The sequence below is a fragment of the Ziziphus jujuba genome, chromosome 3 (genome assembly GCF_031755915.1).
Source record: "Ziziphus jujuba cultivar Dongzao chromosome 3, ASM3175591v1".
Lineage (NCBI taxonomy): Eukaryota > Viridiplantae > Streptophyta > Magnoliopsida > Rosales > Rhamnaceae > Ziziphus > Ziziphus jujuba.
Window position 1 is genome coordinate 4,299,940 of NC_083381.1, and position 11,686 is coordinate 4,311,625.

The following is an 11,686-nucleotide window of genomic DNA, read 5'->3' on the forward strand; positions in this document are numbered from 1 at the left end:
ATTGTTGAATTACATATATACGCTTTGAATATTTTTTGGGAATACTTGATGTAAATGATGGAGTCATGTTGATATTGAAGAGTGATTCCATAGCTGTTAGGAGTTTTGATGTTTTTGGCGTTGCATGATGCTTTAGGGGATTTGTACATTTGGGTTCAAGTTAGTTGTTATAATTATTATAAACAGCTACTGTTGAGGAGATGATTTGTGGAACGGTGAGAGTAGACTGATTAGTGACGAGCTAAAAACAAGTGTGGGTAAAACTATAGATGCGGTGAAGCAATGGTAGTACGGCGGTGATTGTTACATTTAAGTGGGTAGTGAAAGATGTGGTGATGATTAGATTTGAAGTCCTTGGTAAAACCATATAATAGCATGTATACTTCTTTTAGGTTTTTATTTGCTAGGAAGGATATTTTCGCATTGGACTTGTACATTGTTCTAGAGTGAATGAGTATGTTTATGAAATTCAATCCAATGGTACAAAATTCTATTAGTATATGCCTCCAACTAAATGATTTATGTACTTAAACCTTTGTTCTTATGTAAAATTTATTTATTTGCAGATTATTCTATTCTATTCTATTTTTATTATTTTTTAGTTGCAATTGCTTAAATTTTTTTTTTTTTTTCTGGTTGCCACCAATTTTGTTTGATGTTTGGCTTGACATAATCATAGATTGCAAATTAAATGGAGTTCTGTCCTATTATTTTTCTTTCTTATTCCGGCATTAACTTAATTGTACATGGGTGGAGGAGTTGGACTTCTAATTTATATGCCACAAAGCTAATGTAATATGTGAATATGTTTTGGCCATTACTTGGTCTAGCTTCTGCTGGAAATTGTTCCAAGTTATGTTGAGATGTACTTGCAGATTTGAATAATGCATGTCATTTTGTTTTTTTTTTTTTTTTTTTTTTTTTTTGGGGCGTATCTTGAAGTTTGATTTTTATAGAATGTTGAGAAATAGGTAAAGTTAATGAACTAGGGATTCAGTATGTTGTGTTATCGTTACCACCTCCACTACCACCACGTCCTCTTCCCCAAGATCTTGGCCACTTCACTTCTGCAATTGATTACTAGTGTCACTATCAACGTCCGTTCCTTGTCCATTGAATCATACACCATCACTCCCCCAATCAAGCCCTGGCCCCAGCACCTCTACCCAAAGTGCCTTGTGTCAATGATCACCAGCCAGCAAAATCTTGACCTTGCCGTCCAAATCTTCCAATATGCTAGAAACTTCCACCTAGGTTTCTCCCATAACTATGAAACTAACCATGCCATCATCCAGTGTCTCTCATGTGCTCATGCTTTTGAAGACGTTGAGTCCCTGCTCTCTTGCCTAAAAAAATCTCAATTTAAATGTAGTGAAGAACTTTTTATCATTGTCATTTGTAATTATGGCCTTGCAGGTTGACCAAAATAGTCATTGAAAACCTTTCTACACATTGAATCCTTTGGTGTTCAATGCTCTGTGAGATACTTGAACACATTGTTGAATGCTTTAATTTAAAAGAAGCGCTATGATTTGGTACACTTGGTGTTCGTGAATTGCAAGAAGAGGTTTCATGTGGTGCTCAATGTGTTAACCTGTAACATTTTGATTAAAGCTTTATGCAATAGCAATAGCAATATCATAGATGGTACTCTCAAGTTGTTGGATGAAATGCTGCCACGGGAATGGCTCCTAATGTGATCACTTACACTATTATTATGGGTGGGTATGTTTCACGAGGTGATATGGTTGTTACCGAGAGGGTTTTTAATGAAATTTTGGATAGATGATGGCTGCCTGATGCCTATGCCTTAACTATTTTGATGGTTGGGTATATTAAGCAAGGGAGATTTGATCTGAACCTAGAGTGACTTGCCTCTAAACCCGTAACAAAGATTGACTTGGATCGTCTAATTACAAATTATCAATGGAAAACCTCGACCCTTTATCTATATTTGAGGTAAAAAACTTGGTATGGTGAATACACTACAATAGGGTGTGGAATAACCTATTGCTAAGTCAAATTTAAACTCCACAAGCAAAGCTTGAAAAGTTCGATTTAGTACTTAAAGAATCAAGAGAATCACTTTTATTTTGAATCAAAATTGTAATCTGATTTTTATTCATGACTTTTATGCTTTAAATAGGCAAAATAAATTACAAAACTTTCCTAAATTTGCTAAAAATAATGATGGACGAAAATTAAGTTTAATAAACCTAATTTGGCTAGGTTTAGTAAACCTAATGTAATTAGATTTAGGAAACCTAATTTGGTTAGGCTTAGGAAACCTAATTTGACTCCTAATTTTCTAATTTGAATGGTCTTAATTCTTTGACCAATTCAACTTTAATAAAATTAGGGAAGTAGTTTAAAAACCTAATAAAAACTAAATTAGAAGTGTAAATAGGCAACATGCTAAAATCCAATAAAGACATAAATAAAAAATTAATATTTTCCTAATTATAAAATTCGGCCAAGCTTAGTTGGAAGCCATATAAGTGCATATCACCTTCCATGTGGCAAAAGTGCCATGTCACCATAGGATGCCACATCACCATCCATGTCATCAAAACTTACCACATCATCATATTGTAGGATTCGTTGCATTAAGCTCGCTTTCATGTTGGCATCCACCATTCCAATTATATAGACCAATTTTGGTTCATCTTCAATAATGAACATGCTTCCTTCAGATGTGAACATCTCCTGGATTAAACCATTTAATGATTCTTTAAATGTCTTTGCTCTTACCTTGGTTATTGATCCTGTAGAGACATGAAGTGGCTCTGCACTCCATCTTGGGGTACTCCTAGTCATGTTCTCATCATTCCCCTCCTCTTGAGAAGGATTTGTCCTTAAATTGTCACCTGCATAAAAAGGAGATAAATTAGGAACATTAAAGGTAGCACTTACATTATACTCACATGGTAAGTCAAGCTTGTAAGCGTTTTCATTAATCCACTCTAGAACTTGAAAAGGTCCATCCCCACACGGCATAAGCTTTGACTTTTGCTACTCCGGAAACTTTTTCTTTCTTAAGTGCAACCAAACCCAATCTCCTGGGTTAAATATTATCGCAACAAATACTAGAAATACAAGCTCTTTTTGACAAAAATCACACTTTTTAATATTCGCAAATAATATTTCTTTCCTAAGCACATTTAATACTAACCTAAGATGCCCTACATGTTCTTCTAAACTCCTACTTTATACAAGGATATCATCAAAGTACACAACCACAAACTTTCCAATTTAAGCACGCAAAACATGATTCATAAGTCTCATAAAAGTACTAGGGGCATTAGTTAACCCAAATGGCATAACCAACCACTCATACAAACTATGTTTTATTTAAATGTTGTTTTCCATTCGTCACCTTCCTTCATTCATATTTGATGATAACTACTCTTAAGATTAATTTTTGAAAACATGCTTGCACCATACAATTCATCAAGCCTATCATCTAATCTAGGAATAGGATGACGATATTTGACAATTATATTGTTAATAGCCCTACAATCTACACACATTCGCCAAGCTCCATCTTTCTTAGGGACTAATAACACAGGTACAGCACATGAACTCAAGCTTTCTCTAACATATCCCTTCTTAAGCAATTCACTTACCTGTCTTTAAAGCTCCTTTGTCTCCTGCGGATTACTTCTATAAACCGGTCGGTTTGGAATTGTTGATCCTGGAACAAAATCAATTTAATGTTCGATCCTTCTAATTGGTGGTAACCCACTTGGAATCTCTTCGGGAAATATATCATCGAACTCCTGCAAAAGAGAAACAATAGAACTAGGCAAAACAAATTCATCAGGGTTAGTTAAATGATTCATATATGCTTCTTTATACATCATTACAACCATAGGCTTTCTACAACAAAAAACCTTCTTTATGTCACTCTATTTTGCATAAAACTCTTTTTTTTCTTTCCACTCTTTTTATTTTCTTTTTCTCTCACACTCTCAGCCTCACCACTCTTTTTCTTCTCTTGGTTGTTGGGACACACCTTGATTTTGTTGTTGTTCAGCTTCTCTCCTCCTTTGTAAAGCCAATTGATCATCAAAAACCTGTTTAGGAGTCATTGGCATAAGCACAACTTGTTTACCTTTGAAGTTAAAGATAATCTTGTTAGTGCGACCATGATGGTTAGTATATTTATCAAATTGACATGGTCGTCCCAAAAGCATATGCCCAGCTTGCATTGGCACCACATCACAAATAACCTCATCTTCATAATCACCAATAGATAATGCAATCTTCACTGGTTTGTTCACTTTCAACTCTCCACAATCATTAAGCCATTGTAACTTATAAGGTTCTGGATGCTTCATTGTGAGTAAACCTTATTTTTCAGCCATAGTATCACTAGCAACATTAGTACAACTTCCACCATCAATAATCATACTACATACCTTATCCTTGACTTTGCGCCTAATATGAAAATGTTCTCCCATTGCACTTCTTTCTCATCGTTGTACACAGTTAGAGCTCTTCTAGCAACCAATAATAAGTCCCCACGAACTGAATACTTCTAATCATCTTCATCTTCATCACCAATGTTCTCCAATGGTGGCATGGATTCATTATCTGACTCTTCCTTTTCAGATTCAATTTCTCCACTTTCTCGAATCACCACGACCCTCTTTATTTGGACATTGACTTGCAATATGACCCTTGCCTTGACATTTAGAGCACATGATATCTCGATTTCTAGTTGAAGATGAATCTGATTTACTTACTTGCTTGGATGAAGATGGTTCGGCCTTAGCTTCGAATTTAGGCCGTGTGGTAGCTTTATCTTCAAACTTGGGTGGATTGGGTTTCCATGTGGACATGCTTGCTTTCCAAGTGTTTTAAGCAATACTAGGTCTTGTGGCACCCCTCCTCTTGAGTTGTTGCTCTACTTTAATGGCTATGTGCAACATCTCCTCAATCTCCACATAATGATGCAAATCCACTTAATTTGCTATTTTCCTATTCAAACTAGCCAAGAAACGTGCCATTGTAGCCTCCCTATCCTCCTCAACATTAGCTCTTATCATAAGGATTTCTATCTCCTTATAATAGTCCTCCACACTCTTATTTCCTTAAGACAAGCTTTATAGCTTCTGAAAAATGCTCCTATAGTAATGGCTAGGTACAAAACGCTTCCTCATCAAAGCCTTCATCTCCTCCCATGTATCTATAGGTCTTTGACCCGCTTGCCTCCTAAAAAGTGTCTCTTTGTCTCACCATCCAATAGCATAGCCCGTGAATTCAATAACGGCTAATTTAATCTTTTTAGCTTTTGAATAGTTCTGACAATCAAATACCATCTCAATCCTCTTCTCCCACTCAAGATAAGCTTTTGGATCATTTTTACCTTGGAATGATGGTATTTTCATCTTAATTCCTCCATACTCATTGCCTCGGTCTAATCTCTCTCTCCCACGGAATTGATTGGTACCCGACCTAGTGTCTCCTTCTTCTTTCACATAGTCATCTCTCACTCGCTCCAAATCTTCCCCTCTTGGAGAATTTCTTCCTCTCCCATGACCAAGAGTGAGCTTTTGTGGTGGTCGTTGCTGCGGCATTTGGATTGATGATTCCATCCTATCCAACCTATCATGGATTTTCCTGTTCTCCATCTGTAGTGCTTTTTGGCGTTCTCCCACCATGGCTTGAATGTATAACTTCGGATCAGCTGTACCTGGAGTTTCGTCCCTGCTTTCTTTGCTTTGGTCTCATGACATGATTTTTTTTTCCTGCAAAACTTGTTAGTAAAAAGGACCTCGCAACACTCCTTTACGTGTTTCTCTTAAATTCAAGGTCTCAATTTACATGTGTTTGAACTCTAGTTATATTTCGGCTTTTACCCTCTATAGTTCTCACCTTTCTTGCCTTTTACAGCCCTAGTAATTCTATTTGGTTCTTTGCAAATTAATTTTAAACTAAATCAAACTAGCAAGTAACAATCCAAATAAACCTATGAAACAGTTATAAAAGAAAAGCTAAGAAAAAGTAACAAGAAAAAAGGCAATGATGATAAACTCGGTTTGCTACAAGAAATTTGGCACAAACACAAGAAACTAGAATGTTAAGAATAAATTGGAATCAGATTTGTAAAGTGGAATTAGTGAATATTCAACAAGTCTTATTTTCGATATTGATTTTGGCTTGTTTTTGGAGCTCCTCAAATCAATCAAAAAAAATTTCACTAGTTGTTTTCTCTTGAAATATTAATAAGTCAATGCCACAAACCACAAGAACAAGAAAAATTTTAAGGACAAATATTGTTTTTGGTATTGATTTTTTTTTATTTATTTTTTTTTTTTTTGTTGCTTTCAAACAGCGAGAACGATCTTAATGACCAGCAGCAACACCAAGCTTGGATTTTGCCCTATCGGTTTTAACAACAAATAATTTTTTTTTTTAAAATAAGATCTTATCGAAATGAATGAAGAAGAACACAAAAACAAACAGCAAAGAAAAATGCAGCAACCCAAAAGCAAAGAACAACCAAAGGAATTAAAGATGCAATTTCTAACCTACTGCTAAAAATAGCAAAAACCAAGAAAAACAATGAAACAAGAGAAAAAAAAAATAGATAGATCAAACCTATAATTAGAAACTAGCTCTGATACCAAATTGATACGAACCTAGAGTGACTTACCTCTAAACCGTAATAGAGATTGACTTGGATCGTCTAATTACAAATTATCAATGGAAGACCTCAACCCCTTACCTGTATTTGAGGTAAGAACCTTGGTATAATGAAGACACAACAATAGGGTATGGAATAACCTATTAATAAGTCAAATTTGAATCCACAAGTAAAGCTTGAAAAGTTCGATTTAGTTATTAGAGAACCAAGAGAATCACTCTCACTTTGAATCAAAATTGTAATCTGATTTTTATTCATGACTTTTGTGCCTTTAAATAGGCAAAATAAATTACAAAGCTTTCCTAAATTTGCTAAAAATAATGATGGAAGAAAATTAAGTTTAGGAAACCCAATTTGGTTAGGTTTAGGAAACCTAATATGATTAGGTTTAGGAAACCTAATTTGGTTAGGCTTAGGAAACCTAATGTGGTTAGGTTTAAGAAACCTAATTTGGCTCCTAGTTTCCTAATTTGAATGGTCTTTAATTCTTTGACCAATTCAACTCTAATAAAATTAGGAAAGTAATTTAAAAACCTAATAAAAACTAAATTAGAAAAGTAAATAGACAACATGCCAAAATCCAATCAAGGCATAAATAAAAAAATTAATGTTTTCCTAATTATAAAATTTGGCCAAGCTTAGTTGGAAGCCATGTAGGCGCATATCACCCTCCATGTGTCAAAAGTGTCATGTCACCATAGGATGCCACATCACCATCCATGTCATCAAAACTTGCCACATCACCAAATTGTAGGATTCCTTGCGTGAAGCTCTCTTTCATGTTGGCATTCACTGTTCCAATCATATGGACCAACTTTTGTTAATCTTCAGTAATGAATATGATGCCTTGAGATGTGAACACCTCCTTGATTAAACCATTTAGTGATTCTTTAAACCTCTTTGCTCTTGCCCTGGTTATTGGTCCCGTAAATATTTGAAGTGGCTCTGTACTCCATCTTAGAGTGCTCCTGGTCATGTCCTCATCAAGATTGGCTGATGCTATTAAGATAATAGATGAAATGGATGAAGATGGGATTGAACCAAATGATGTTACTTATAGGGTTATGATTGAAGCATATTATAAGGAAAACAAGTCTGGTGAAGCACTTAAGTTGTTGGATGATATGCTTGAGAAGGAGTATATACCAACCTCAGCGCTTTGTTGCAAGGTGATTGACATATTATGTGAACAAGGGAAGGTGGAGGATGCTTGTCCGTTGTGGAAAAGACTTTTGAAGAAGAATTCTACCCCTGATAATGCCATTACAAGTACACTTATACGTTGGCTTTGTAAGTAGGGGAAGATATGGAAAGCCAGAAAGTTACTTGATCAATTCGAAAAGGGTTCAATTCCAAGTGTCCTTACATACAACACACTAATTGTGGGAATGTGTGAGAAGCGGGAGTTTTATGAGGCAGGCAGGTTGTGGGATAATATGGTGAAAAATGGTTGTGCCCCTAATGCTTTTACCTACAATATGCTAATTAAGTGGTTTTGTAATATTGGTGAAGCACAGGAGGGGATTAGAATTCTAAAGGAGATGTTGGATAAAGGATGTTTCCCCAACAAGTCTACTTATGCCATTTTGATTAACGGGCTCTATGCATGCGAAAAGGAAGGAGAAGTCACACAGTTTCTTTTAATGGCAATGTCAAGTGGAGTCATTGATAACGTCTCTTGGGGTCTCTTCCTTTATAAAATTGTTGGAGATTTGGGTATGGGGGCAAGTGTTCTTGACCAAATACTGTCTGATGAAGTTACATGGAGTTGTTCAATGTGACACATCTTTGGAGACAGTACCTTGATGTCCACGTAATAAGGTGACCTTTACCCACCACAGGTTCTCTTTTATTAGTTGATGTCAAATTTATTTTATTAATCATTTTCGCTCCTTTTCTTATTATTTTATTAGGGAATGCCAATTATTTTATTATGACTAATATGCTTTCAACGACCTTAGCATTTTCCTTTTCGTTTTCACTTCTTTTATTCACTTTTGGTGTTATTGTATTTGTATCCTCTACGGCTGGAATCAGAATATATTGTTTAAAAAATTTAATTGCATAGGAGGATCGTGTTATTGAATTATTTGATTTATTAAAATCTGATATCTTTACACCAATGTTACGAAATAAAAGAAATTGATTTGAAAAGTGCTAATAAAAATGAATTCTGGATATTTATAAAGGGGTTTTTTGTGAGATGAATTGCTATCTTCTATCCATATTTGTTAGGTAACCTTGTTAAAAACAAATCAGTCATGAACTGTATCTTAATTCAACATCTGATGTTCCTATGTTTGGATGTTGGTAGTCTGATTGCAAGGTGATCTCTTTTCCTTTGAATTTAAATGGAGAGAATATATCTACATCTATATATCAAAGTAGCACAGCCATATTTAAGATGTTACTGAGGCTTAGAACAAACAAATAAATTTTCAGAATTCAAAACAATCTTTACCGTCACATGTTGCAACTTCTGCATAACATAGGTCAGAGTGACTAGATTTTAATTTTCTGGGGTATTATATGGATTCTTGGTTATATAGCATTTCTGTAAGACTTGCCAAAAGTTTCAAATTATTCAAGGAGCTTAATATTCTATGTGGGTGATGTATGGCCACCCAAGTTAACAGTTCTTTCTTTTTTTTTTTTAAAGCTCCTCTTCTGCATTGTAAACCTCCTAATAAAGGTGGAGCTATATTTTTGGTTTTGCTCAATAAATTTAGGACAGTAACTGATCTGAGCTAATAGGACCCTCTGCTGCTTTATCATCTTGTTGACAGTCCTGCTGCAGTAAGGCTTGATTTCTGCCACTTTTATTGGCCTAGGTTGTACCATAACAATGTCGGGTACGTTTTGATGGTCTGCTGTATTGCTAGCATTGTTGTATAGGTGTAGTGAATGCGTTAAGCTCATGTATGGCACTAACTAAGTACCTATTTACAAGACCAAAGTCAATTTGGCCTGTCAATTTTTTAAGCTTGGCTCATTAATTGAATTATTTGGCTTCTGGAAAAGAAGCATGCCAAGTGGATCCCCAAAGTAACCCCAACACAAGCTCAACTTAGAACTTTCAATTTATCGAGCAAATATTTTTCTTACTATACGTGTAAGTTGGCATTTCATTTCCAAAACTCAATGTAGAGGTCATCATTATTTTTTCAGTAAACAATTATCTGTAACAATTAACTCCTTCTGAATTCATTTTATGTTTCTGTGAAGGAAATATTTAACGAAAGACCCGAGTATAAGCACCTTAAGTTGACTGATGTATATATATAATTCTTGAAAACTTGTCCACATATGGGATCCCGGTATCTCCACTCTGCATGAGCATTAATTCTCTTTGCACATATGATCATATTTTATAAATATCTGTCCATTATGCAAGTTGGTGGTATCGAGTTGTGACCTATATGATAAGATATTACTTCAATTGATTTCTTTTATTCATCATTTCATGTGAGTACGTTTTAGTTTGGATTTAAAAATTTATATTTTCTTTTATTTAAGGTAGTGGAACCCTCAAAGCTGCCTGTAGACACTACCTGTAGACATTAGCTAACTTATTGACTATACGATTTTAATCAGTTCTTTATTATGTGTCTAGTCAAGTATGTGAATCATACAAAACTGTGCTTCGTTAGAGCTTGAAGAAAAAATACACTAGCAAGTTCGGTATTCAATTATAATTTTAAGAAATAGTGGAGTTTCCAAGTGGAAATTAACTTATTTTAAATTGCAGCAAGAATTTTCTTCTCAATTGAAGAACTCACACTTAAAGTAAACAAGATAAAAGAGCCAATAAACCGAGAAAATAAAATACAACCACGAACATAAGTTTTGTAGTGGTTCAGAAATTATAACCATTCCTACATCCATTGTTGAGGAGTCTTGATGAGATTAAAATCAATGAGATATTAAAACTTAAAGGTTAAAATATTCAATCTTTTACTTTTAAATTATCAATGGTTTCAAAACCATAGCCTCAACAACAAAGGAAATTCACGTTTATGATTGCTATTAATGTTTGGAAACTATGAAAATAGGTAATACACAAAATAAAGTCATAACATGGGAAAACGATACTACCATAAACAAATAATGAAGCTTTTCAACATCAAGTTCACAATCTATAGAGAACATGTAGTCAAAAAGTGTAGCTCTATTGGCTAAAACAGTGAGCAATTAAATATACGTTAAACCCTGTGACCGAAAACAATATGCATTTTAAATACCGCAAATGCTTGGAAATTTGAAATGATAATAATCTAAATGATGTTGCTTAAATACAAATGTTTCAACTCGATAAAAACGTAAGGTTCTAATGCTACTCAAATAAGGTACCACAAGCAACTAGCTTTAGGAACCACTTTCTCAATATAATCATACCAAGAAAATAGTAAGTATCATAATATATGTGGATGTTTGTAGTTGTGATTGCTGCTGTTGATGTGGTTGATATGGATATGTGTATATATATATATATTATTGTGTCTTACGCAAGATGTAGAAATTTTTAAGGATGTTCATATTTTAAGAGAGATTCTATTAGATGTTCTGTAGGAGCTTCGGTGAATTTCCTAGACAAAGCTACTTCGAGAGTCTTGAAGAGATTTTTGGTGCAAGTCTTGTTATTTAAAATGCTGCTATTCTGATAAGGGAGTCATAATCGCTTTGAAAACAATTGCCATTATAACACAGTTTAGCACCAGCAGAGTCAAAAATTGTTTAAAGTTTAAAAAATCAAATTCTTGCCTCGACTATAATATTGGTTATTCTTTAATCTCTACCTTATTGATATATCTTTTTATATTTTATGTTGCTTGAATAAAATTTAATCACTTTTGTGTTTATATATTATTTGGTATAACATATTAATTAATACACACTAACTTTTTTTCAAACAGAAGGTTCCTAAATCATGAAATCAATATTAACTCAAGTCTACCTTTATCGGCCTCTGAATATCATATAAAAAACTTTATCTTACTCAAATGCTCGTCGGACCAGACCGCGTCATCGCCTTTT

At 34.3% G+C, this 11,686-nt stretch overlaps 1 pseudogene; it reads left to right on the forward strand.

Moving 5' to 3' along the window:
- The first annotated feature begins 998 nt into the window (after positions 1-998).
- LOC107433534 (pentatricopeptide repeat-containing protein At5g16420, mitochondrial-like) lies at positions 999-8,433 on the forward strand (annotated as a pseudogene).
- The last annotated feature ends 3,253 nt before the right edge of the window (positions 8,434-11,686 follow it).